This window comes from Corapipo altera, unplaced genomic scaffold (genome assembly GCF_003945725.1).
Source record: "Corapipo altera isolate COAL_440 unplaced genomic scaffold, ASM394572v1 0, whole genome shotgun sequence".
NCBI classification, from domain to species: domain Eukaryota; kingdom Metazoa; phylum Chordata; class Aves; order Passeriformes; family Pipridae; genus Corapipo; species Corapipo altera.
In genome coordinates, this window is record NW_020884872.1 from 52811775 (window position 1) to 52834914 (window position 23140).

General features: G+C 37.1%; 1 long non-coding RNA gene across 1 annotated transcript; it reads right to left on the bottom strand.

Annotated features, from left to right (window-relative positions):
- Positions 1-16236: 16236 nt before the first annotated feature.
- LOC113948399 lies at positions 16237-21187 on the bottom strand. The gene is made up of 4 exons (XR_003528152.1): positions 21105-21187; positions 20365-20427; positions 17884-17974; positions 16237-16315 (listed from the first exon to the last, which is right to left on the bottom strand). It is a non-coding gene; the product is annotated as an uncharacterized LOC113948399 (long non-coding RNA).
- Positions 21188-23140: the final 1953 nt, after the last annotated feature.

The window sequence follows — 23140 nt, forward strand, 5'->3', positions numbered from 1 at the left end:
AGAAATGCCACTTTTGTGATACAAAGGAGTTATTGGTTGCCTAATTAGTTACTGGAGCCATTTATAAATTTTTCTGACTCTCCATGCTGTACATTCTGTCCTGAGATACAGCCAGCCTGTCAAAGTCCTACATGGATCTGCTACACTGGGACTGTGTCTGGAGCATATCATGAGAGGTGTAACATGAAAGATAGGTCAGCTGGTATGAGAGACTGGAAAAATGTTATTAGTGGCTTGAAAAATTTGAGGGGAGTGGGGGGAAGGAAAGGGGGTAGATCAGGTTCTACCAAGGTGGAATGGTGCTCTGCACACATCCCCCTCTCGTACACCACCTCCTTGAGAGCCACTGGTGCAGCTGTCAGTCACTGGCACACTGGCAGCACCGTCCCACACCACACCCCCCTGAGCCCCTAACCCAGATCCTGGATGACTATTAGCCATTGGCACCCCTGAAAACCCATACCACACCCCCTGGAGCCCCTCAGATCCTGGATGGCTGGCAGGCTGGAAACCCCACATGGGAGGGAATGGTTGTAAGAGTCCAGAGCAAATAAAACCAACACCATGAGATCCCCCTCCTGTCGCAACCCTATCATTCTTGGGTTTGTGGTAACTGGTTCTACACTGGATCCAAGGCAGTAGCTATAGTTCTCTCTCTCTCTTTCTTTACTTCCCTCTCTTTCTTTCTTTACTTCTTCTTCTTTTCCTCCTCCTAATTTCCTTTTCTTTATAATTGTGTAACTTAAACCTGGACGGGTTGGAATTTGCTAAGTCAATGCTTTGTGAAATGCTTTATTGTGATTCAATGTTTGCTTTAAACTTTTGCCAAGTTTCCTTATTTTCCCAAGTTTGCCAGTAAAAGTGTGTTATTTTGACCACCTGAAAAACATTGTCACATTTTTCCTGTGCATGGCCTCAAAGCATAAAAGAACATAATGTCCCTATAATAAATATGTAGGGCAAGTTTCAGGACCTTACATATTTTTGGTGTAAAACCCCTTTGATGACCTCATGGGGTGAGCCTGTGATCTTGCAGCTAGGAAACAGAAAATGATAAACACCAGTGGCATGCAAGCCTGCAGTATTCCATTATCAAAATATTTTTGCAAAACCTCAAGACTCCTATTATATTCATAAGATTTTAATGAAAACTTGAATTTAGACTTAAAACCAAAACTAATCTGTTTTGATGAGAATTTTCAAAAGGACTCTTGAGACAAATTTTTAGGTTACCTCTTTAAAACAGATATCATATTCCTTCTTCTGGTTTTTTTGACTCATTTTTAAGTTTCTTTTATTTTCTTCCCTCCCCATGAGCAGAACAAATGGAGGAAATATGGTGAAATATCTCATAAGTCGAGATATGGAGGGGTGATCACTAACCAATTATGGTCATGGGCAAAACAGAAGCAACTTGAGGAAGATTAATTTATTGCTAGTTAGTATCAGTGTAGACAGTGAGAAATAAAAACAAAACTTCCTCCCACCCCACTTCTTACCAGGCTCAATGTGTCTCCTGATTCTTTTTCTTCCTCCCCCTGAGTAGTGCAGAAGGGATGAGGAATGGGAGTTGCGGGCAGCTCATAACATGTTGTTTCTGCCGCACCTTCCTCCTCACACTGTCCTCTTGTTCCAGCATGGGTTCCCTTCAACAGGATACAGTCCTTCACAAACAGCTCCAATGGGGGTCCTTTCCATGGGTTGCAGTTCTTCAAGAACTGCTCCAGCATGGGCCTCTTCCACTGGGTGCACTCCTTCAGAAACAGACTGCTTCAGTGTAGGTCCCCTGCAGGCCACAGTTCTTGCCAGAGAATATGTTCCATCATGGGCTCCACTCCACAGACCACAGCACCAGCCAGGAGTTTGCTTCTGCATGGACTTCCCACAGGCTGCAGCTTCCTCCAGTGCTCATCCACCTGTTGCAGCATGGCATCCTCTATGGGCTGCAGTGTGGATACCTGCTCAACATGGTCCTCCCTGGGCCTTCTCTACCCAGTATGTGACTTTAGGCTGTAGAGAAGTACAGACTAGGTAAAAACTCCAGCTGACTGTGTAACGTTAAACAATCTATAAAATTAAATACCTTAGAAGTCAAATGTGAATTTTGGACTTAGATTATTAATTGTGGTTTAAATTTCTGCTCCTGTCACATAAGTAACTGCGGGGATCTGGACCTTAAACCTCATCTAATTTAACAGTAGTATGCAGTGAAGAGGATACAATGTGAATACAGTCAGAAAATTATCATTGCCATTCTTTTGGATTATTAGGCTTCAGGATTACAGGAGCATCAGTGCCAAAAGTGGACTTCTCATAAAAATAAAATTTAAAAAAAATTATCTCACAAAACCAAGTAGACTTCAAGCTGTCATGTTGTTTTCAGCTGCTATCTCAGATATGGCTTCCCAAGAGAGAGAAGCTCATTCTAGTCTGTGAATCAGTTGTACCTGTGAAGATGAGCACTAGGAATATAAACCTGTAGCTGTGGCTTTTCAGTTTCTCTGCTGTCAGACTTTTCTTAATAGAAATTTTACACAGATTCTAATCTGTTTCCCAAGCAGCTGAATGGTTTTAAATAGAAGAATCTGACTTTGTCAGACATCAAATAAATAAGTCTAGAATTATTTTGAATCTTGTTGTATTATCTTTATAAGATAATGTTTGGATATGTTACTTGTATGTGCTGAAATTATTTGAATTAATTTGCAAACAAAACAGTTTTGTCTATATTGGTTAAAAAATTTGCACAGATTGACCTGTGACCCAAAGAACAGATGGTGTAGCATGGTCTCTGTCCTCACTACTTGGGAGTTTCTCCTTCAAGAGCAGGCTACCCACAGTCTCTTTGTTACCCTTGGCCTTGGATCTTCTTTGACTAATATCTGATACACTGTGAAACATGAGGAAGGCCAAGGAGAATCTCCATCCTTTATTGGACATAGATGGTAACATACAGACAAAGGATGAAGAAAAGGCTGAGGAACTTAATACCTTCTTTGCCTCATTCTTTAACATCAAGACTAAGACAAGTTGTTGTCAAGGTACCCAGCCCCCTGAGCTGAAAGACAGACAAGAAGCAGAATGAAGCCCCTATAAGGCAGGAGGAAATGGTCAAAGAACTGCTATGCAATTTAGATCTGCAAAATCTGTGGGGATACATGGGCCTCACCCAGGACTACTAAGAGAACTGGTTGAAGAGTTCACCAAGCCCCTTTCCATCATTTAGCAGCAGAACTGGTCAACTGGGGAGGTCTCTGCTGACTGGAATTTGGTATATGTGATGCCCATCAATAAGAAGAGTCAGAAGTTGTCTGGGAAGGCCATGGAGCAGATCATCTTGACTGTCATCATGCAAGGAGTACAGGACAACCAGGAGATCAGGCCCAGCCATCACAGATTTATGAAAGGCAGGTCCTGCTTGACCAACCTGGTCCCCGTTCTGTGACAAAGTGACATGCTTAGTGGGTGATGGAAAGGCTGTGGATGTTGTCTACCTGGGCTTCAGCAAAGCCTTTGACACTGTATCCCACAGCACTCTATTGGACAAGTGCCTTACCTGGGAATGGATGTACTCTTTGCTGGGTAAAAAAATGACTATCCAGCTGGATCCAGAGAGTGCTGGTTGATGCCTAAAGGAGTTAAGGAAAAAAAACTCCGGAGAAGTTAATTGAGGATGAGATAAGAAAAGGGTTTAATTTGTGCCTTGGCATAAGGATTGCAAGACGCGCACGCAGGCCGTGTTCAGGTGTTACAATTTATAATACTGCCTGACCAATCCAAGTTTTGTCCATCCCGTAGCTTTTGCCCTGGTCCACCCCCTGGCCCATCCCCTGGGAATTGGGTCTGGGGTGTATTTCGGGACCACCTCTTCATCACCTTCATCATCTTCAGAGCACATGGTCACTCAGTTCTTGACTGTTCTCTTGCAGTTCAGGCCAGGATTAGATGTCCTCAAACGGCATAGGCCTTGCCTTGACAAAAGACTAAACATTTTCTACTAGAATTCAGGGGTAGAATTGATATGGGGAACATGGAATGGGGTAAGAGGGTTGAGGAATGTATAAACTACTGTGCTAAATGGTGAGGGAATAAGGGCTGCTGCTTCTAAAATCTACTTTTACTACTTAACTACTTATAAAGCTTATAAAATTAGGAAAATAAGAAAAACTAAAAGGGTCTTAAGGCATGAGGTGAATGGAGTTTAATCCAGCTGGCATCCAGTCTCCAGTGGCATTCTCCAGGGCTCAGTATTGGGGCCAGTCTTGTTAATATCTTCATCAACAACCTGAACAAGGGGCTTGAGTTCACTCCCAGTCACTTCTCAGATAACACAAAGCTGGGCAGGAGTGTTGATCTGCTGGAAGGTAGGAAGGCTCTATAGAGGGATCTAAACAGGCTGCATTGATGGGTCAAGGCCAACAGTATGAAGTCCAATAAGGAGAAGTACCTAGTCCTGCACTTGGGTCACAACAACCCCATACAGTAGTACAGGCTGGGGCAAGAGTAGCTGGAAAGCTGCCCAGCGGAAAAGGACCTTTGGGTGCTGTTTGACAGCTGAACACGAGTAAGCAGCATGCCCAGGTGGCCAAGAAGACCAATGGCATCATGTTTTGTATCAGAAATAGTGTGGCCAGTAGGACTAGAGCACTGATTATTCCACTATACTTGGCACTGGCAAGGCCACACAGAATCAAAGAATGGGTCAGGTTGGAAGGATCCAACTGCCCTGCTCAAGCAGGGTCACCCTAGAGCACATTGCACAGTTGCTGATTATCTCCAGTGAGGAGACTCCACAACCTCTCTGGGCAACTTGTTCCAGTGTGCAGTCCTCCACACAGTAAAGTTCTTCCTCATATTCATATTGGAACTTCTGTGCATCAGTTTCTGCCTGCTGCCTCTTGTCCTATTACACAGCACCACCAAGAAGAACCTGGCTCCATCCCCTTGACACTCTCCTTTCAGACACTTATATACATTGAGGAGGTTTCTTTTCAGTCATTTCTTCTCAAGGTTGAACAATTACAGCTTCCTCAGCCTTTCCTCATAAGACAGATGCTCCAGTTCCCTAATCACTCTTGTAGCTCTCTGCTGGACCTGCTGAAGGAGCTCCATGTCTCTCTTGTATTAAGGAGCCCAGAACTGGACACAGCACTCCCGGTCTGTGGGCTCACTAGGGCTGAGTTGAAGGGCAGGATCACCCCAAATCCTGTGTTCATTTTTGGGCCTCTCACTACAAGATGGACAATGAGGTGCTGTAGTGCGTCCAGAGAAGGGAATGAAGTTGATGAAGAGTCTGGAGCACAAGTCCTGTGAGGAGAGGCTGAGGGAGCTGGAGTTATTTAACCTGGAAAAAGGAGGGTCAGGGGAGACTTTATTGTTCTCCACAACTACCTGTAGTCAGGTGGATGTTGGTCCTTTCTCCCAGGTAACAAGTAACAGAATGAGAGGAAATGGACCCAAGTTGCACCAGGGAAGGTTTAGATTAGATATTAGGAAATATTTTTTTCATGGAAAGCGTTGTAAAGCATTGGAACAGACTGCCCAGGGATGTGGTGGAATAAACATCCCTGGAAGTTTCCAAAAAACTGTGGATATTGCACTTGAGGACATGGTTTCATGGTTAACATAGTGGTGGTGCTGTGTTGACAGCTGGATTGATGATCTTAAAGGTCTTTTCCAACCTTAATGATTCCATGAAACTGTGATTCTCTCTCTATATATTTAAACTCAAAGTGTATGAAACACCGGGAGTGCTACACTGTACATCACCAGTAGGTCAGTGATTTTTATAATTGATGAATTTTCTGCTTACATTTGGGTGAGAACTGAGGATGTTTACAGGTGCAAAACCTGGAATCAAGTCCTTTGGAGTAGGTAAAGGGAACCTAAATTTGCAGAAGTTTTCATCCATACTGACTTTGGGAGAAAAATTTATAATGAAATAACTCTCCAAGTTATGCCGTCTTTCTCCTGGAAACAGCTAGATGTGGTGTTCTGAAACAGCTACAGGGAGAAAATTAACTGGTAAGTGTATGGTCAGGAAGAAGACAGCAATTTATTTACTACATAAAGCTCCATTTTTTATCTTTATTCCCTTTTTTGCCTCTTGCTTTTCTGTCTCAATGAGTAGTAAATTGTCAAGTCTGCACTCATTCACTTGTAAATTAATGAAAATGTGTTAAGACCTTTCATCTCCATTCTAACTCAAGACAGAACAAGCATGTTCTGTATATTGCCATGCAAAAGAGAAGAAAGATTGTTAGGTGTAGGTATGGCAAAAGATCAATGCATTCAGTGTCTAATTTAATGCTCATAGGAAATGAGTTTATTCTTTATAATAGGAAGGTCTACTGTTTCAGTTTTGTTAATGCTTAAAAGTCACAAAAGAGCTATCATCTCAAATGAGAAAGAGAGATCAAAAAAATGACAAAAATCCTGAAATATATTTAATTGGGATATCAGACAATACAATTCATTCCCTGTGAAGAAAAAGATATTCATGAGTATCGTAGAAATGTTTGCATGAAAAGAGAGCCATATATCTCTATGTTATTGTGACTAACTACTTCAAATTTTTTTCCTTTTTACACATTTTTGCAACTGGATATAGTGGAAATCTAACAATAAAAAGTTTATCATAATTTACTTTTTACCATTTCAGCGCAAATATAGCATAAAAAAAATCTTCTCCCAAATGTAAGGACCGAAAGAGCACAGTTACCTGTCTCAAACACCATTAAGGCCATAGAAGGACTTTGCCAAGAGATAAGCATTGAATGGAGTGACAGGATGGTGCTAACTCCAGATTTGGTGCAGGTTAGCTCATCCTGATTTATGCATCTGGATAAAAATCGCACTGTGGCAAACTGTGTAAAGAAGCAACTGCTCATGCCCGTATCACTAGTCAAGAAAAGATCACCTCAAGTTATGGGACAGATGCCATCTGCAACCACCAACAACCACCAAAGCCCCCCTGAATACGCCTCTGCAGATATCTAGAACTTGGGCTGTAAGATAAGGCATCAGAGCAGGAACTTGACATAAGATAAAGGTGTATTATTGTCCAGGTGTTATCTCAAACTTGGGGGAAGGTTGACAAAACTGGGGGAGAAGAATGTGTCACTGATAATGGACACAAAGAATGCAGAATTTACAGACCACAAGGAAAGCAAACTCAGCAACTGTGCTGAAATTAGCTCTGACTGGGTAAAAGGTAATTCTGGCAACCAACTCATGACCCACTGACACAAGAAACCCACTGACTCAAGAGAAAGAATAAGGACGCAGACTAATTAGCGTTAGAGGTGAGGCAATCATTTAACCAACAGCATGAGAGAACTTGTAGCCAATGAGCACTAATTCCTTTGTTTGCTAAAATATATAAATAGTGAAAAGTTTTGAATGGCCTTGGGACCCCCAGCACTGAGAAAACCAGAGTGAAGGAGGACCAGTGGGACACCACCGGATCCACTGGAGGTAAATATCTTCTGCTTGATCTCTGTCTCTCTCCCCCTTCCTCCACCTTTGTTATTTCTTTTTCTCTCTCTACATCACTTTCATTGTAAAATAAACTCTGTACAATTGACTTTGGCATATGGGCTCATTTGCACCTTAATTTGGGGAGAGGCATCTCTCAATATTCAGATTTTATCACTAAATATTTAAGTTTTGGTAGTTTTTCGCATCTTAAATAAACAAATTAAACTACTCAACTAGCAACTAATCAAACTGAGTTAGCTCTCTTCTCTGAGAACTCAGAAAAGAGACCTTACTAGCATGTTGTTCATACTATCCTCAAAAGATTTCAATAATTTATATAGAAAATTATTTAACCTGTAGATGTCTCCAGTGTCTAAACAGTAGATTGTCTAAATCTTTGAGATTAATCATATGTCCCTAATCCTTGCACATGGGATAATCCAAAATAAAATAAAATAAAATGAGAAACATGTTGTCTAACTCATCTGATCAGATGCCAATATATATTTTACAATCAAACAAATGAAACTCTTTTTCTCTTCTCTGATTAGGAAGGCAGCTTAGTTTTACTACTTTAGGTATAAGGCATCCACATTTGGTCTCAATGTCAATATCGCATGAACATTATTATTTGCAAAAATTAAGAAGTTAATAAAATATCTTGTTGGAAGAAAATTAGGGGTTTGGGGGGGCTTATTTACATGGAATCTCAGTTTTATTCAACGAATTTCCAGTGTGATCCTTCTGGAGACAATGCAGTATGTAATCCTGTACCTGTTATCGGGATGCAATCTGTCAGAAGAAAAAGAATGATTAATTGATAAAAAAGAGCATACAAAATTAAAAAAAAAATACCCTTTTTTCCCACCCTAATCATAGGAAATTGGAAAGGACATTATTTTAGCTTTCTAAGTTACTGTTTATTCTCACTTTTTTCCCCTCACTATCCCTGACAGCCAAGTAGACTTTCCTCTCTCTAATTCCTTCACAGGTAAAACATATTTCAAATTTCCTTACTCAGTATATGGAAGAAAGAGACAATACTTAAGTCAGGCATATCCTTAACTGAAATTCTACAGAATCAGCTTTCACAGAAAGCTGAAGGTGAACCTGTGTGAACGTGAGACTGTGGAGTGCTTTCTCAGCAGTGCATCCACCGGCAAGGTGCTGGGAGTGGCAGGGGTGCACTCATGGTCAAGGGACCCTCGTCTCTCACGAGAAGGGTAAGCATGGAGGGAAACCCCTACTCCCAGGCAATGGGCTGCTGGTGACCTTCATGACCTGTACCTTTGAATGAGTGTGTGTCAATGTGTGGGGATGGAGAGACAGAGAGGAGGTCACTGGCTACAGAGGGGTGTTTAGAAGTAAGTGTTTATTGACTTTTTCAATTGTCTAGTAGTATGGTTTATCTTCTGTATTGTTGTTATTAACCTTGACTGTGTATTCACCAATTGCTTGTTAATTACTTGTCATCAATAAATCAATAAATCACTTTCATCTTGATTTTGTTCAAATTACATGAACTGAAAAATTTTTACCTTTGATAGATATCCTGAGGTTCTCAGGTCTTTGTTGTGGATAGCTGAAATATGTATTTAGTTTTTTCCTCTAAAAATGTATTTTGATTTTATAGGATGCAAATATAAATATTGTCTGCCATGTCAGACCCCAATATTTTAAATTGCAAGCCTTGACATTTCCAAAAACATTAGTTCCACAAAACTGTATTTCAATGTTGTTAAAAAAGAATGTGATTCATTTCAGGCCTTATTTAATAGCCTGCCCTATGGCATACTGCCCAGCCTCCAACCAACCCAGAAGTGTCATAAATTACAGCTCTGTTTGCATCTTTTGGAAACACTGTGGTATTTCAAATAATGATAAACATCTCCACTTGGACAACTCATCAAACTCTCTATCAGCACTTAAAATAGGACCATTTACACACAATGAGAAAAATTCCTGGAGAATGAGAGGTCTCAGCTGGATACTGATTCATCTAAAGGAATTACTGAGAAATAGTGTCAAAATGTATTGCTGAAATATCAGGAAGAAAATCAGCACAACCAAACCAGTGAGTGCAACAAACTTGCTACTGAAGTAGAGAAAGAGAGAGCAATAAAATGGGAAGATTTGCAACAAACGCTGAATTAATTATAGGTGTATTTAATATTTTTCTCCCTCTAGTGATATACTTCATAAGCTAAATTTCAAAAAGAAAACTATTTTTTTTTAAATTTTTGATAAAATTGTGATAGGCTTAAAAAATCAGAGAAATATTTAATAACCCCTGTAAAAGTAAGATTCTAATGACTCAACATCAGAAAACCCACAAAATACAGCAAGTTTTGTAAAATCCTTTCAATCAAACAAAACGAAACAAACTCTTTTATCAGGTCCAGGCTTTTAGTAATCTCAAACCTAAATCTATCAAAGATAGGCTAGCTTACCAAACTGGGAAATCTATGTGTAAGTATTTAGTCAGCATTTGAGGTACAATTCATTAAGTTTCATTTAGTATAAGAGACTTAAAAAGAATAATTTTAGTTAGAAGAAAATGGTTTAAATCATATGGCAATCTCTTTGGTTGTATTACAGGTGTTTGAATATTCATTTACCAGACTCTGTAGTCGTGTCACATACTTTCATATGTGCAAAGGTTTTCTCCAGTTTTGAAACGCTTAAAATACACTTCATATCATGATGCATTTGACAATGGGGTATATATCCTACTGCTTCTTTTAAGACAGAAGGTGCAGACAAGCACAACAGAGGAGGAGAAGAACAGGCAAAGGTGAATTTTTGCCTGGGTTTTGCCTGCTCTACAGACTGATGTAAATGCTGGTCCTCACAACAGCTGCTTTGCATTCCAGACTTGCTTCACATTAAAGCACTTCAGCTACACTTCTCCCACCTTGATATGTTACAGTCTCTTCCAGTACACTTTTGGGCAAGAAAAATTATAGAGGAAAAAACATAAAATTTCTCCTCTATAGCCCTAGGTGAACTCCTATAAATTACTAATCTCATGTGTGGAAATATAGTAATAAGAATCAAAGGTAAACAGTTTATAAATTTACTGTTACATCAGTAAAATGTCCATCCATGTTAACCAACCTATCTGGAATTCCAAATAAGAGTTTATTTCTTTTTCTTTCTATTTTTTTTTTTTTTTTTCACTTCTACTTGCTGTTAGGGACATCATTAGAACAACAGTGAAGTTTAATAAGAACAGTAGTAAAACTCAAAATTGAATTCAGGTGTTTCAGTTGTGAAATACTGTTTTATGTAGGATAACAAAACCTTGTACTGTTAAAAATATTTTAAAAAGTCCTGTGTTCAGGAGACAGCTTCAAAACATTGGTATCTTGAAAATAAGGCAGAATATAAATTCTTCATGAGTCCTAAACAGACCTTCTGCATATGGTGAATTTCACCTTTGATCCACTCCTGTTTAAATAATTTTGGCTGCCTCAAGTGTATGATAGACCAATTTTGCTCAGAACTTTTCAGTATTGAAAAAAAATAAGCTGGTTTTCTAAATTTAAGTCAATGAATGTGCCATCTAAGCTGACAGAGGTTCTCTGTTTCCTTCTATTGGTATATGACAGGAAAAGAAAAAGTCTTTTGTTTTTTAATTTATTTTACTGTCTAGCATAAAAAGAAACTTTTACAATGCTTGAAATATTGAATATAAACTACTGATACAATAAAATTGTACTAATTTTCTATTGCTGAAATGAAATTTAATAAAAGTAAACCAAAATGAAACACACATTGATTTTGTTAATTTTGGTTTTAGATACTCAGTTAAAATTTTATATATTACTAAATAAAATAAGTTTGAGGAAGTAATTTGGTTTCAAATTTATTCTCATATTTTTGCCATTGGAAGTGTAAGATGGAGATAACAGGAAATATTTTTATTAGGCCAGATGATTAGATTGAAAAAGGCAGAAAGCATTTGGACACAACCTGTTCATAATTATTTTTATATCACTATAGGTAAAGAGTATTGACATTATTATAATATTTCCAGACCTAGACACAGAATGGTAGAAATATGAAGAAGAAAGGCCTGAAAGCTCCAAGACATTCACATAGAAAGACTAACATACAAAATGAAAAGTAATTAGTTTAAGAGATTTAAGATGTTTGTAAGTATGTATAGATTAAATGGATAGATAGATAGATAGATAGATATATAGATAGATAGATGGATAGATAGATAGATAGATAGATAGATAGATAGATATTGACACACACAACGCAGCAACTCCAGGATTTGACTGTAAGGATCAAGTTACCCCTGATACAGAGCAAGTGATGTAACCTGAATAATGTATTTTCATTAGAATCAAAACACCAGCTCTTATCATCAAATAAAAACACCAGCTCTTATCATCAAATACTTTCAAATCCAGGTATTTCAAAGAATACCAATATAAGCAAATGGCAAATTCCTTAGTAATAGTAAATTCCTTAGGATGATTTGAGACTGTTTTTCTTTCTTTCCCTGTTTCTATCTGCTGAGTTAGGAGTTCTACAGCCTGAAAATTTCATGTCCATTTGCTGCAGACATTCTGCTTCATTACTCCTTCCATTCCTTTTACCTTCCTCCAAATTGCCCACTTTATTTTCTCTGTGTCTCATGTCTCCCTTTATATCTTTACTCCTTCAGAAATATCAATTTCATATAGTAGGTACAAGCAGTAGAGGTGAGTTATATAATCTTCTCTAGAAGAGACTTAGATACTGTGGTGTTGAAGTTACTAATATGGAATAGAACAAAAAACATAGTATAGTAAGGTTGTTTATAATTAAACTACAGATACTTTATCACACTGTCATTTTCTAGTTATCAGATAATAAAATAATTAATTATTGCAATAAATATTTTCAGTTGAATGAATAAAATCTTATTTGATTTTAAACAGTTCCCCCTAAATATCCCATTTCGGAACTTTTCATTTTTTAAGCATTTGATTTTTACCAACTGAAATATCTTCTTAACTGAGATTACATTGAAAGGTTTTTCACTAAATATGGCTTCCAATCATAAATTTTATATCTGGATCATTTTAATTGCCTCCATGTTCTCACTGCATAAGAGTGAGGTGAAGTTAGGAATCAAAATGAGGGATATGAAGTGTGACTGCTAGACTGCAGCTCACATTTTCAAATATTCCAGTCAGGCTTTCCTGTAACACAAAGATATGCACATAGTTTTGTAAAGAACTTATATCATTCCCTCTAAAATGCATGCTTATATTGAATGTAATGTCTTCTTAAAACACTCTACCCCATCTCCTCCCTCACTGATTGGGCAAATCATCTGGACAGGTTACTCACTCTGCCCCTTAAATGATGTGTAAACCCTTTCCATTTTAAGTACACAGTGCCCCCTTGAATTCAGGAATAGGGACGGATCCTGGGCACTTTCTGTTAAGCTGTAATGCTGACTTTATCCCTACAATAGCTTCCTATATGGGCGTTTTATTTTGCATACTAATAAATGAAACAGAGTAAGAAATATTTTCTGGTGCTGGGATCAAGTGGCATGGAGCATTTCATTTCATGCATTCAGACTCTCTGCCCCTCAGTAGACTTTATTCATCTGTACCACTGTTTGGTAATGATCCCTGCAATTTTTTATCCCCAAACCATGATGAGGTTGCTTAGGAAAATGCTACTTGAACCATAGGAAAAACATATTGTAGGCCATCTCAAAAATACCTAGCCCCCAGACAAGTACTGGCTATAGTTTCTTTAATGGTATTGACATAGTCTTAAGGGCCTTCTGCTTGTGATTTTCACCTTCTATGTCAGTTTTCTCCTGTGTAATTTAAAAGCTGAAAAAAGTGAGCGCAAGGAATTAATAATTTTTATTTGAGGAGTTAAATGATCTGAATTCAGAAGAACAAACACTTATTTCAAATGACTTTTCTGGCTCCTCCCTACATGGAGACCAGGCTGAACTCAAGGGCAAAACAGACATGGGGTTGCTTCAAGTATTAAAATCATCCTTTATAGTCATTTTGTTCATCCAGGAACTTAGGAAACACATGTGCAAGAAGAAAGGACTATGTGTCCTGACACAGTTTTAGTACTAAGGGCTGAAGGAAAAGATACAAGAGGTAAGTAAGTCCAAGTTTTACACATCTTCAGTTCTTGTTCTTGATTAACTTGCTTCTGTTAATCATTCATAGTTAGCACACACTCTAGGAAAACACCAATTTCTCATCTAATAAGAATTTCATAATTTTTCTTTATGGATATCACAAGTTTTTAAGGAGGTTTAGCTTGACAATAACAATGTTAGCTTAAACATCAGGCTTTTAATTGCAGATTTCTGCAGCATGTAATCATCCATGGAAAAATAACATCTGTATGCTTACATATAATTATATGCATTTAGATCCCTTCCTGTTATTGGAAAATACATTGCAACCTCTTTCCTTGTCTACTTGCAGTGAAGTGTTCCTTTAAAAATGTAAATTTTGGAGTGGCTCATCTATTAATAAATCAGAGCATTGACATTACTGGGAGAATAAGTGACCTTGGTGTAATCTAAATGAGCCTATCATTTCAGTTACTCAATCTGCTTTTATCAGCAAACAAAATAAATAAATACAAACTGATTTCTGTTACCCTGTGTAACTATGTATCGGGCAGTATTAAGCATTATTTTGCACATTGCTGTCCATCTTTCTATTAAAAGCATAAACATAACCACAGAGCAGCTGGGCTAAATTATCAAAGGAGGATGCACAATTAATCAGGATCTTACTAGTACAGTCGAGGTCTGTAATTAAGCTTCTGTCTCCATAGACACATCTGGTCCCTGCCTCTTCAATGTGCTCTGGAATCTGATATTTACTGTTGTTTGGCAGTAATGTGTGTTGGGGAAGGTGGGGGTTGGGTTTGTGTGTACACTGGGTACTATACACCTCAGAAAGATCTGCAGGAACAAGACCTTAGTGTTAATGAACTAAATTTCAAAGGAGGACATCGTTTACCTTCTTAGGAAGGTTTAAAATTAGTCACATATTTCCCTGTATTTATCTACTTGCTTTTAAAAAAACATGGATATTGGAAAGCAATGGAGTCAATTACTGCATCACACTTGAAATAAAAGCACAGTTGTCTGTAGAACTGTTTGGCCTATTTTTTAAATTCTTTGCATTATGTAAGTATTGTGGTAACACCTACAATCTAAAAATATTTCCCATTTCTATTCTAGACTTTAGAATAAAATAGTTAGAAAGCACTGAAAATGTTTCATTCAGTGTGCCACTTATAAAGTTAAAAAATGCATGTTATAGATCATATATTAAGGATCAAAGTCGCATGATTCTAAATTCAAAGTAAACAGATTTTAAATTTTCTCTGTACTGTTCTCCTGCCTGTACGAATACAATAAAAGATGATGTCACTAACATGTAGAATCACAGAATCAGAGAATGCTTTGAGTGGGAAGCGACCTTTAGAGATTTTCCAGTCCTAACGACCTTCCCCAGGCAGAGACATTTGACACTAGATCTGGTTGCTCAAAGGCCCCTCTAACCTGACCTTGAACAAAGATGGGGCATCTACAACCTTTCTGCTCTACTTATTCCAGTGTCTCAAAACTCTTATTCTAAAAAAACCCTCTTCCTTATGTCCAATCTAAACCTATATTCTCTCAGTTTAAAGCCATTTCTCCTTGTCCTATCACTACAGATCTTTGGTAAAAAGTCTTTCTCCATCTTTCCTATTGTCTGCCTTTATATAATGAAAGGCTGCAATGAGGTCTCCCCAAAGTCTTCTCTTCTCCAGGTTAAACAACACCAACTATCTCAGCCTTTCCTCATAGGAGAGTAGTTCCATTTCTCTGATCATTTTCATGACCCTTCTCTGGACTCACTTCAACAGGTCCACATCTTTCCTTTACTGAGGAATCCAGAGCTGGATACAGTACTCCAGGTTTGGTCTCATGAGAGCAGAGTAGAAGGGGAGAATCCCCTTCCTTGACCTGATGACCATACTTCTTTCGATGCAGCTCAGAATAAGGTTGGCTTTTTGATCTGCAAGTGCACAGTGGCACCTCATGTCCAATTTTTCATCCATCAATATCCCTAAGTCCTTCTCTCTCTGGTTGCTTTTAATACTTTCATGCTTGGGATTGTCCTGACCCAGATGCAAAGACTTTTCACTTGGCCCTGTTGAACTTCAGTGGGTTTACATAGACTTATTCCTCCAGCCTATCCAGGTCCCTCTGGATGCCGTCCCATCCCTCAGGCATGTCAACCACATGGTGTCATCTGCGAACTTGCTGAGGATACACTCAATTCCACTGTCTACATCATTGATAAAGATATTAAATAGCATTGGTCCTAGTGCAGAAGCCTGAGGGAGACTTTGCCCACTTGGACATCGAGCCATTGACTGTAACTCTTTGAACACATCCATCCATCCAGTTCTTTATCCAATAGTTCACCCATCGAATCCACATCTCTCCAATAGAGAAGTAAGAATGTTGTGCAGGACCTCATCAAAGGCCTTACAGAAGTCCAGGTAGATGACATCCATAGCTTTTTCTCTGTCCATTGTTGCAGTCACTCCACCATAGAAGACTACTTGACTAGTGAGGCATACACATTCAATTAACTATAGAGTGGAAGTGAAATGAGAAGTGAGGGTACACGCAAAATCAATCAGCACTTACATTGTCATTGCAAACATGCAAACATACATGTGTAATTAAAAAGAAGCATACTTTCAGTCTTTGAAGGATATATGGGTTGTACTGAGTTAGTTCCCGTTGGATCACAGTGGCATGAGTATAAACAAGTCTCTGTAAAAGTGTCACAAATGTGAGAAAAGATAATTATTCCTGCACTGTAGATATTTGCTGCTGACAATCAGCTTTATATAAAGCCTATTGGAAACAACTGAAAAGTTCTCAGCAGTTTCAGTGGTTCTTTTATTAAGAATCATGTGAAGAGTTTGTTTAGAATATAATAAGTGGATAAATCTTTCCTTTTGCATTTAAATAAAAGAAGTTTTGTTAATTTCAGTGGATTAAAAAATCTCATCATTATGCGAGTAAACACTGTAAAATTAAAAAGCATATATATATATGCACTTATCTCTTCTTAAACTGGAGCCAGAATAAAATTTCATATTCTAAGGAAAAAACCTGAATATCTTAAAAATCCTTTCTTTTATAAAAGGGGAGAAAAAAGCTGAGCTAGGTTTCAACATTCAGAACAGACTGTCTAATAGGCAAAAGTTTGCATATTGAGGCCAGAAACACACTGCTGACTCTACACCCTTGTTACGATTCAGACAATAGCTGTCCTGTGCATGTAAAGAAGACTATATTAAAAATTAATGCATCAACTTACCCTGTGTGAGTTTTTTTCCCATTCTATTCTGTAAATTTTATGACTAAAAACTTTGGGACATTCTTTGAGCCCTTTTTTGAGAATAATTTGAGCCAGAGGTTGTTAGGGTTGAAAGACACTCATAACTGGAATGTTTAGTTATTTATTAACTTCCCTGGCCCATGAGAAATAGCTAGGATATACTAACAAGACATTTCTTTCCAGAAAAAATAAGAAAGATACTTAAAATTGTAATGCGTACTTGACACTAGGCATGGGGAGTTTATCTTTTAATTTGATCCAATTTTAATGGCAAAAGTCTTAAACTGGTTTTGCCTCTGTTTCAGTAAATATGAACTATGTGGTGTTCTAGTTGCTGAGGAAACATGTTGCAAATGTCCTACCCCTGCTGCATTATAAATGATGGCACAGTAGCCATCAGAATAAAAGGAACGAAAGGAATGGAAAGCCAGAAGTCAAAGTGAAATAACTGCAGCATGTAGGTACCTAGCATTAAACTGCTGAGAAATGTTACAGCTATTTAAACCACCATTTCTAGGATTTTCTTTCCACATCTAGAAAACATCTGTGGAGTACATAGTCTTTCCTTGAATCTGGGAGAAGTGTAATAGAAACCCATATGAAAAGTTAGGGTTTCACTTTGCAGCTTTGACTATTGTATTGAATCAACGAACACCAAGCCCCATTCAATTCTAATTAATTGAGTTTATAAATGTCTGTTTTATGAACTTGAAATCACAGAATCAACTACTTTGGAAAAGACCTCTGAGATCATCGAGTTCAACCTATGACCTAACACCACCTTATCAACTAGACCAAGGCACTAAGTGCCATATCCAGTCTTATCTTAAACACCTCCAGGGACTAAATGTGTGATTATTTCATGTTAACTCTATGAACCATAAGTTATGGAATTGGAATAAATAATTTTATTATTACCGTTTATTATGTGTGTATATTTTTTTTTACAGAACATTTCACAGGGTTTGACTTCTGATACTAGCTGTTTGTTTACCTTGAGGGAAGTATTAACAGCAAAAAATGGCATCTGGAATGAATTTATGCTTCTTGAGTAACCCCTATGCTTCAGTTGAGTGACTTTTACCCTGAAGTAGGATAAAAGATTTGAACTGGTTTTAGCTTTATGAAGAGATACGGTATAAACCAAAAAATATTTGTTAAATGTTTTGGGTAACTGCAGTGTCATGTTTGTGTCCCCAGAAACTAATATTCAATGAAACATATGATGTCAGTCCAATACTTTTCCATATCTTGAGAGTGACTGGACCTCCAACCATCTATTTTTCTCTAATAAAGAAAAGAAAAATAACTTCTTACTGTATTTGTTCTAGACTACAGTGAAACAGCAACCTATGTTCTGTCATCTACCTGAAAAAAAATTGCACTTGGTTTTGGATTAAAATAAGGTTTTAAAGAGCATAAAAAAGACATGTAATTTCATAGGAACACAAACGTTTAATCAAGTGGAATAGGTAAAAAATATTGAGCATGCATGGCAGCCAAGTCAGATATACTTTGAAGATGAAAACTAGAAACTTAACTTTCTTCTTCACTATGTCTGTAACAAAGTAACAGTTGATACCACATTGTATTATTGCCTAAATGTTATAAAACATTCTAGACATCAAGAGAAGGGATGCATCTGATTTCAATAAAAAATTTCAGAAGAAACAAGATTTGAGTCCAGTGTGGATGTTGGTCTACCTGGTGGTGTAGTTCGCTGTACAGAGGTAATGAAATACTTGACCCTCTGAAATACAAGGAAATTTATTCAGTTCACTCTAAGAACTGCAGGAAGTAGGATAACTGTATAGACAAACACATTGGTTTGCAGTTAACAATGCAGCACTTTTAAAGAAATCAATTTTGATGCAGTTATATGTTATTTTCTTCAGGGGACAGTTCTCTGATCTCAGGCTTAGGTGGTAAAGCTTTACTGTGTCCTCTTGCTTAAACTCTCTCATCACAGCACAGGCTTTGTTCTTCTGTACTGCCTAGTGGGGTTGCTGTCTATACCTCCTAATTCCCATCTGCAAAAAAAGGCATATTCTACTCATTAACTCCAGAGAAATATTAATAATCTACAGTAAAAAAAAAAATCAAAACAGAAAGGGAGAGAGATTTAATATGACTGATATTTACTTATTTTATTTAAATATGAGTGAGCTTTATCTTTGAAGAAATTATATTTTGATTAAAAAAAAAAGATATGTGTAGGCAAAGAGCCGAAGTAGTCTATGACAAAAGGAAAAGACTAATCCTGTCTAATAGATAACCTGACAGGACACATATGATAATATTATTCCATCTAACTTAAAATCATAATTGCATTTTAAGATTAATGGGAAGTATTAATATTTAGCAGTACATACTCCCATCTTATCCTCACTAGAGATTAATGCACATTCAAAGAATGAACAAAATCTGCAATTGGAAATCATTTGTCATTTAGAAAGTGTCGTTGATCAACACCCAGCTATTCAGTAGTATACTATTTGATTTCTATTGGAAATTATTTAATTTTTATGCTTAGTAAGAATCCACAGAAAGATCCTTCAGCCCTTATTCATACACACACCCTATGATCATAAACCAGATAAGGGTTGCCCACTTCTGAGATCCTTTAGCAAGAAAACTCACACAAGCATGTTTAATAGTGGTGAGAAAACAGTTTATGCTTGGTCACCTTGAAAAGTTTTATCTAAAAGTGCACCTGTCCAACATTTCTCTACTGAATAGAGAATCCCTAGATTGTTAATCTGAGTTGCTGGTTTATCTCCTTTGATTTTTTTAGGGACCTGATTTGATCGTGATTTCAGATACACTAGGTGCCTAAAGTGAGGTGGAAAGGTTTCCGAATTAGGAAACACTACAGCTAAAATAAATGGAAATATGTTAATGTCACTACTGTTTTTCCAGTCTTTCTGGGAGGATGACAAAGGATAGGATTATTCTAAAAGTGAGGAAAATTTCTGTCCCAGTCCTCAAGGAAGGGAGCTGGAATATTCATGCAGATTTTTCATCTTCACATGACTCGTGAATTGATGGGAAATTATACACTACCTCACTGCATCATCACAAAAGCATATTTATCATGATATTGTTTGAATGAAAAATTCAACATTTATTTATCTGTTATTAAGCTTTATAAAAAACCCCAAACAACCCCAAAACCAAAATTAAATCAAGGAGATAAAATAAACCTATGAGAAACAAGTAGTGTAATTAGATGTACTGTTTAAGGAGATGTCATATTCACTGAAGCAATAAAATTATGTTGCTTGAAGAGAATATAAATATTTTCACATTATTCTGCCATTACTTTAGCTATTTTTGACATTCTGAAGGTCTCAGACAAAGAAGCACAGTAGCCCTTTTGAGATCTTGTGTCACAGAGGAGTCTTCACAGCTGTACACCAGTAGGGGATGCTAAAAGAAAATATAAGAATAGTCATCTTGTCCCATGAGTGTATACCTGAATTCTCAGTGGATTCCTTCATATTTCATATCTGAGTCTTTCAACTCTACAGTCAGAAGGCTGAAAAAAGGAATATTAGTAGAAGAAAAATCACAGAATAATCATTACAATGTAGAAACATTAATCAATATACAATAAAACTTTGTAATGAAAGAAGAAGACTATTGGTATGCACGTGAAAAATTTTAGGACTATTGCACATGACAAATAAGAGTCAGGGCAATAAATAATCAGCCAATATATATCACTACAGGATAAAAGGCCTTTTTTTTCTTTAATGAAGTATCTTGGTTTGCATTTATGAGTTTAAAACATCACAAGTGTCTATTAATTCATTGACATTTCTGCCTGAGTTTGGCAATTGGTTATAGATTTACCTATGATTTATGATTTATCATTTATGGCATATAACTTTTAATACATTTTTCTAATTTAAGTTATATTTCTATGCTGTATGGTGATTAAAACAATTACCCTTATTAAATAATATATTGGATTGAAATGTCATTTTGCTTTATGAATTCACATTGACTTGCTTGTTGTTTTTAACCTATTTTTTCTTTGCAACATTTGCATTCTGTGGTGCAGTTGCATTAAACTAACTGAGCTAGGCAGGCATTCAACCAAAGGACTTCAGTTATATGATATTCAAAACTGTGAAATGTAACTGCTCAATTCCAGCAGCAGAAATTACAATGCAGATGATTGAATTCGCATAAACTGTGATTCCCACAAACCTCCTTGAATACTGGAGTACTCAAGATGGAAAACAGAAAATAAGAAAGAGACAGACTCAAGCGGGTTGCCTAAACTGAATTGTTATGGTCTGGGTCTCCCAGCACAAGAAAGACATAGACCCATTGGAACAAATTCAGAACAGGTCACAAAGAGGATCAGAGGGCTGGAACGCCTGTCCTATGAAGTCAAGCTGAGAGAGTTGGGTCTGTTCAGAAGAGGCGAAGGCTCCAGGGAAACCTTATAGCAGCCTTCCAGTACTTAAAGGGAACCTACAAGAGAGCTGGGGAGGAACCTTTCACAAGGGCATGTAGTGACAGGACAGGGAGGAATAAATAGCAAATTACAGATCCCTGTACTTTCCATTATCTCATAAGACTAATTGTCTCAGCTAATATCTACATATTTAAAAGTTAAGAGAGCTGGAGAGAAGATACAACTGCAAAGAGGAGACAGCTTCAGGAAAGAATTTGCAAATTAAGAAAATGGACTGGGGTCCATACATATATATATTGCACAGCTATGTTCACTGTGGCTCAATTTGTTCAGCAGACAGCTTTTTTTAGCACCAACTGACACTTTTTATGGCTTGCAACTTAGTTTTCAGTGCTGTGCTAATCAAACCTTGGTGTCATAAATACCTTGCAAAGTGTGACAAATCTGACTTTGATAGAATAGGGTACTGTTCACCTTGACACTTCCTCTGCCTCATATATATGTGCTTGATACTGCCTTAAATTTAGCAGGGGAATCTGAAAATTACAGAGGAGCTGAAACAGGTGAAACTAATGTGGTCATACAAAGGATGCCAAAAATATTTTTATTTTTTATGTAGGAAATACAATACATTTTCAAAAGTTTCTAAAAATATTCTCAGTTATTAGCAATTATTATCTCTTATGCAGCTTAACAGACTACATTAAATGATTATTTCCACTGTTGAAATTATATTTCTTGAAGATATATGTTGATTACTTTGTATCTGCAGATTATTCTTTTAAAATTATCCATTGCACAAATTATTTTCAGCTGTGCTGCATTGCAGCATCACTTCAGCAAAATATCAATTTATAAAAAAATATCTGCCAGTAGAGGAGAAAGAAATCTCCCGTCTTTAGGATTTCTGCTAGCTTTTATTATGTTTAATTTGCTTCATTATTCTCATACTTTTCTTTCTGATTTCTTAGAAATTGATGAAGAAGAATACACAGAATACTTAAGTAATAAAAGTGCAGATCTATTCTTCTATACAAATTAGCTGCTGAAAAAGTTAAATAAATTGCAGGCTCAGTGCATAATTCCCATCTTATTAATGCTGTCTAAATCCCAGTTTCCAAACATACCCTCCATCAAAACACATCTCCTTCATTTCACCTCTATCTGCTTCTGTCAGTCCACACATTTCCTCCAATTAAGAATTCAAAAAACAACCTTTCAAAGAGCTTTTCTCTGGACGGAAGCATACTGAAAATGTTGGAGTAGGAAATAAATAAATAAGTGAAGATGTATTTTATCTCATTTGCATCGCAGAAAAGTCTTTTACCTGGGAAAAATATACTATCAAAGTGTAAAATGTATTCAAGCAATTAGGCTATTCAGGTGAAAAAGATGAACAGGTTCTGGAAATGTCTTTTGATGAAAAGAATTTATACTAACCTTCACTGATTCCCTTTTGAGATGCATTTAATTTCATTCTCCCTTTACATGTCAATGTATCTACTCCAACACAAGCACAATGGCATTCCTGCAGATATCTGTTCTGTAAAGCCTCCAGTGTTAGACTCCACAGACTTGCTACAGACTTCTTTAATGTCTTCTGGTCACCAGAAAACTTTATTAATAATTTGTTACATTATTTCTTATGTAGTTCACCATGTGTGCAGGGTGCATGTCATTGTTTTTGCAGGAAGCTTGTATGGATTTGAAAAGGATTCTCATGCCAGAGTCACAGGCATATGCACACACCCCTTTTCATCATCTTCAAACTAAACAATTCTCAGAGTACCTTCTCTCATACCTGTTTTGCAAGATAGAGAAA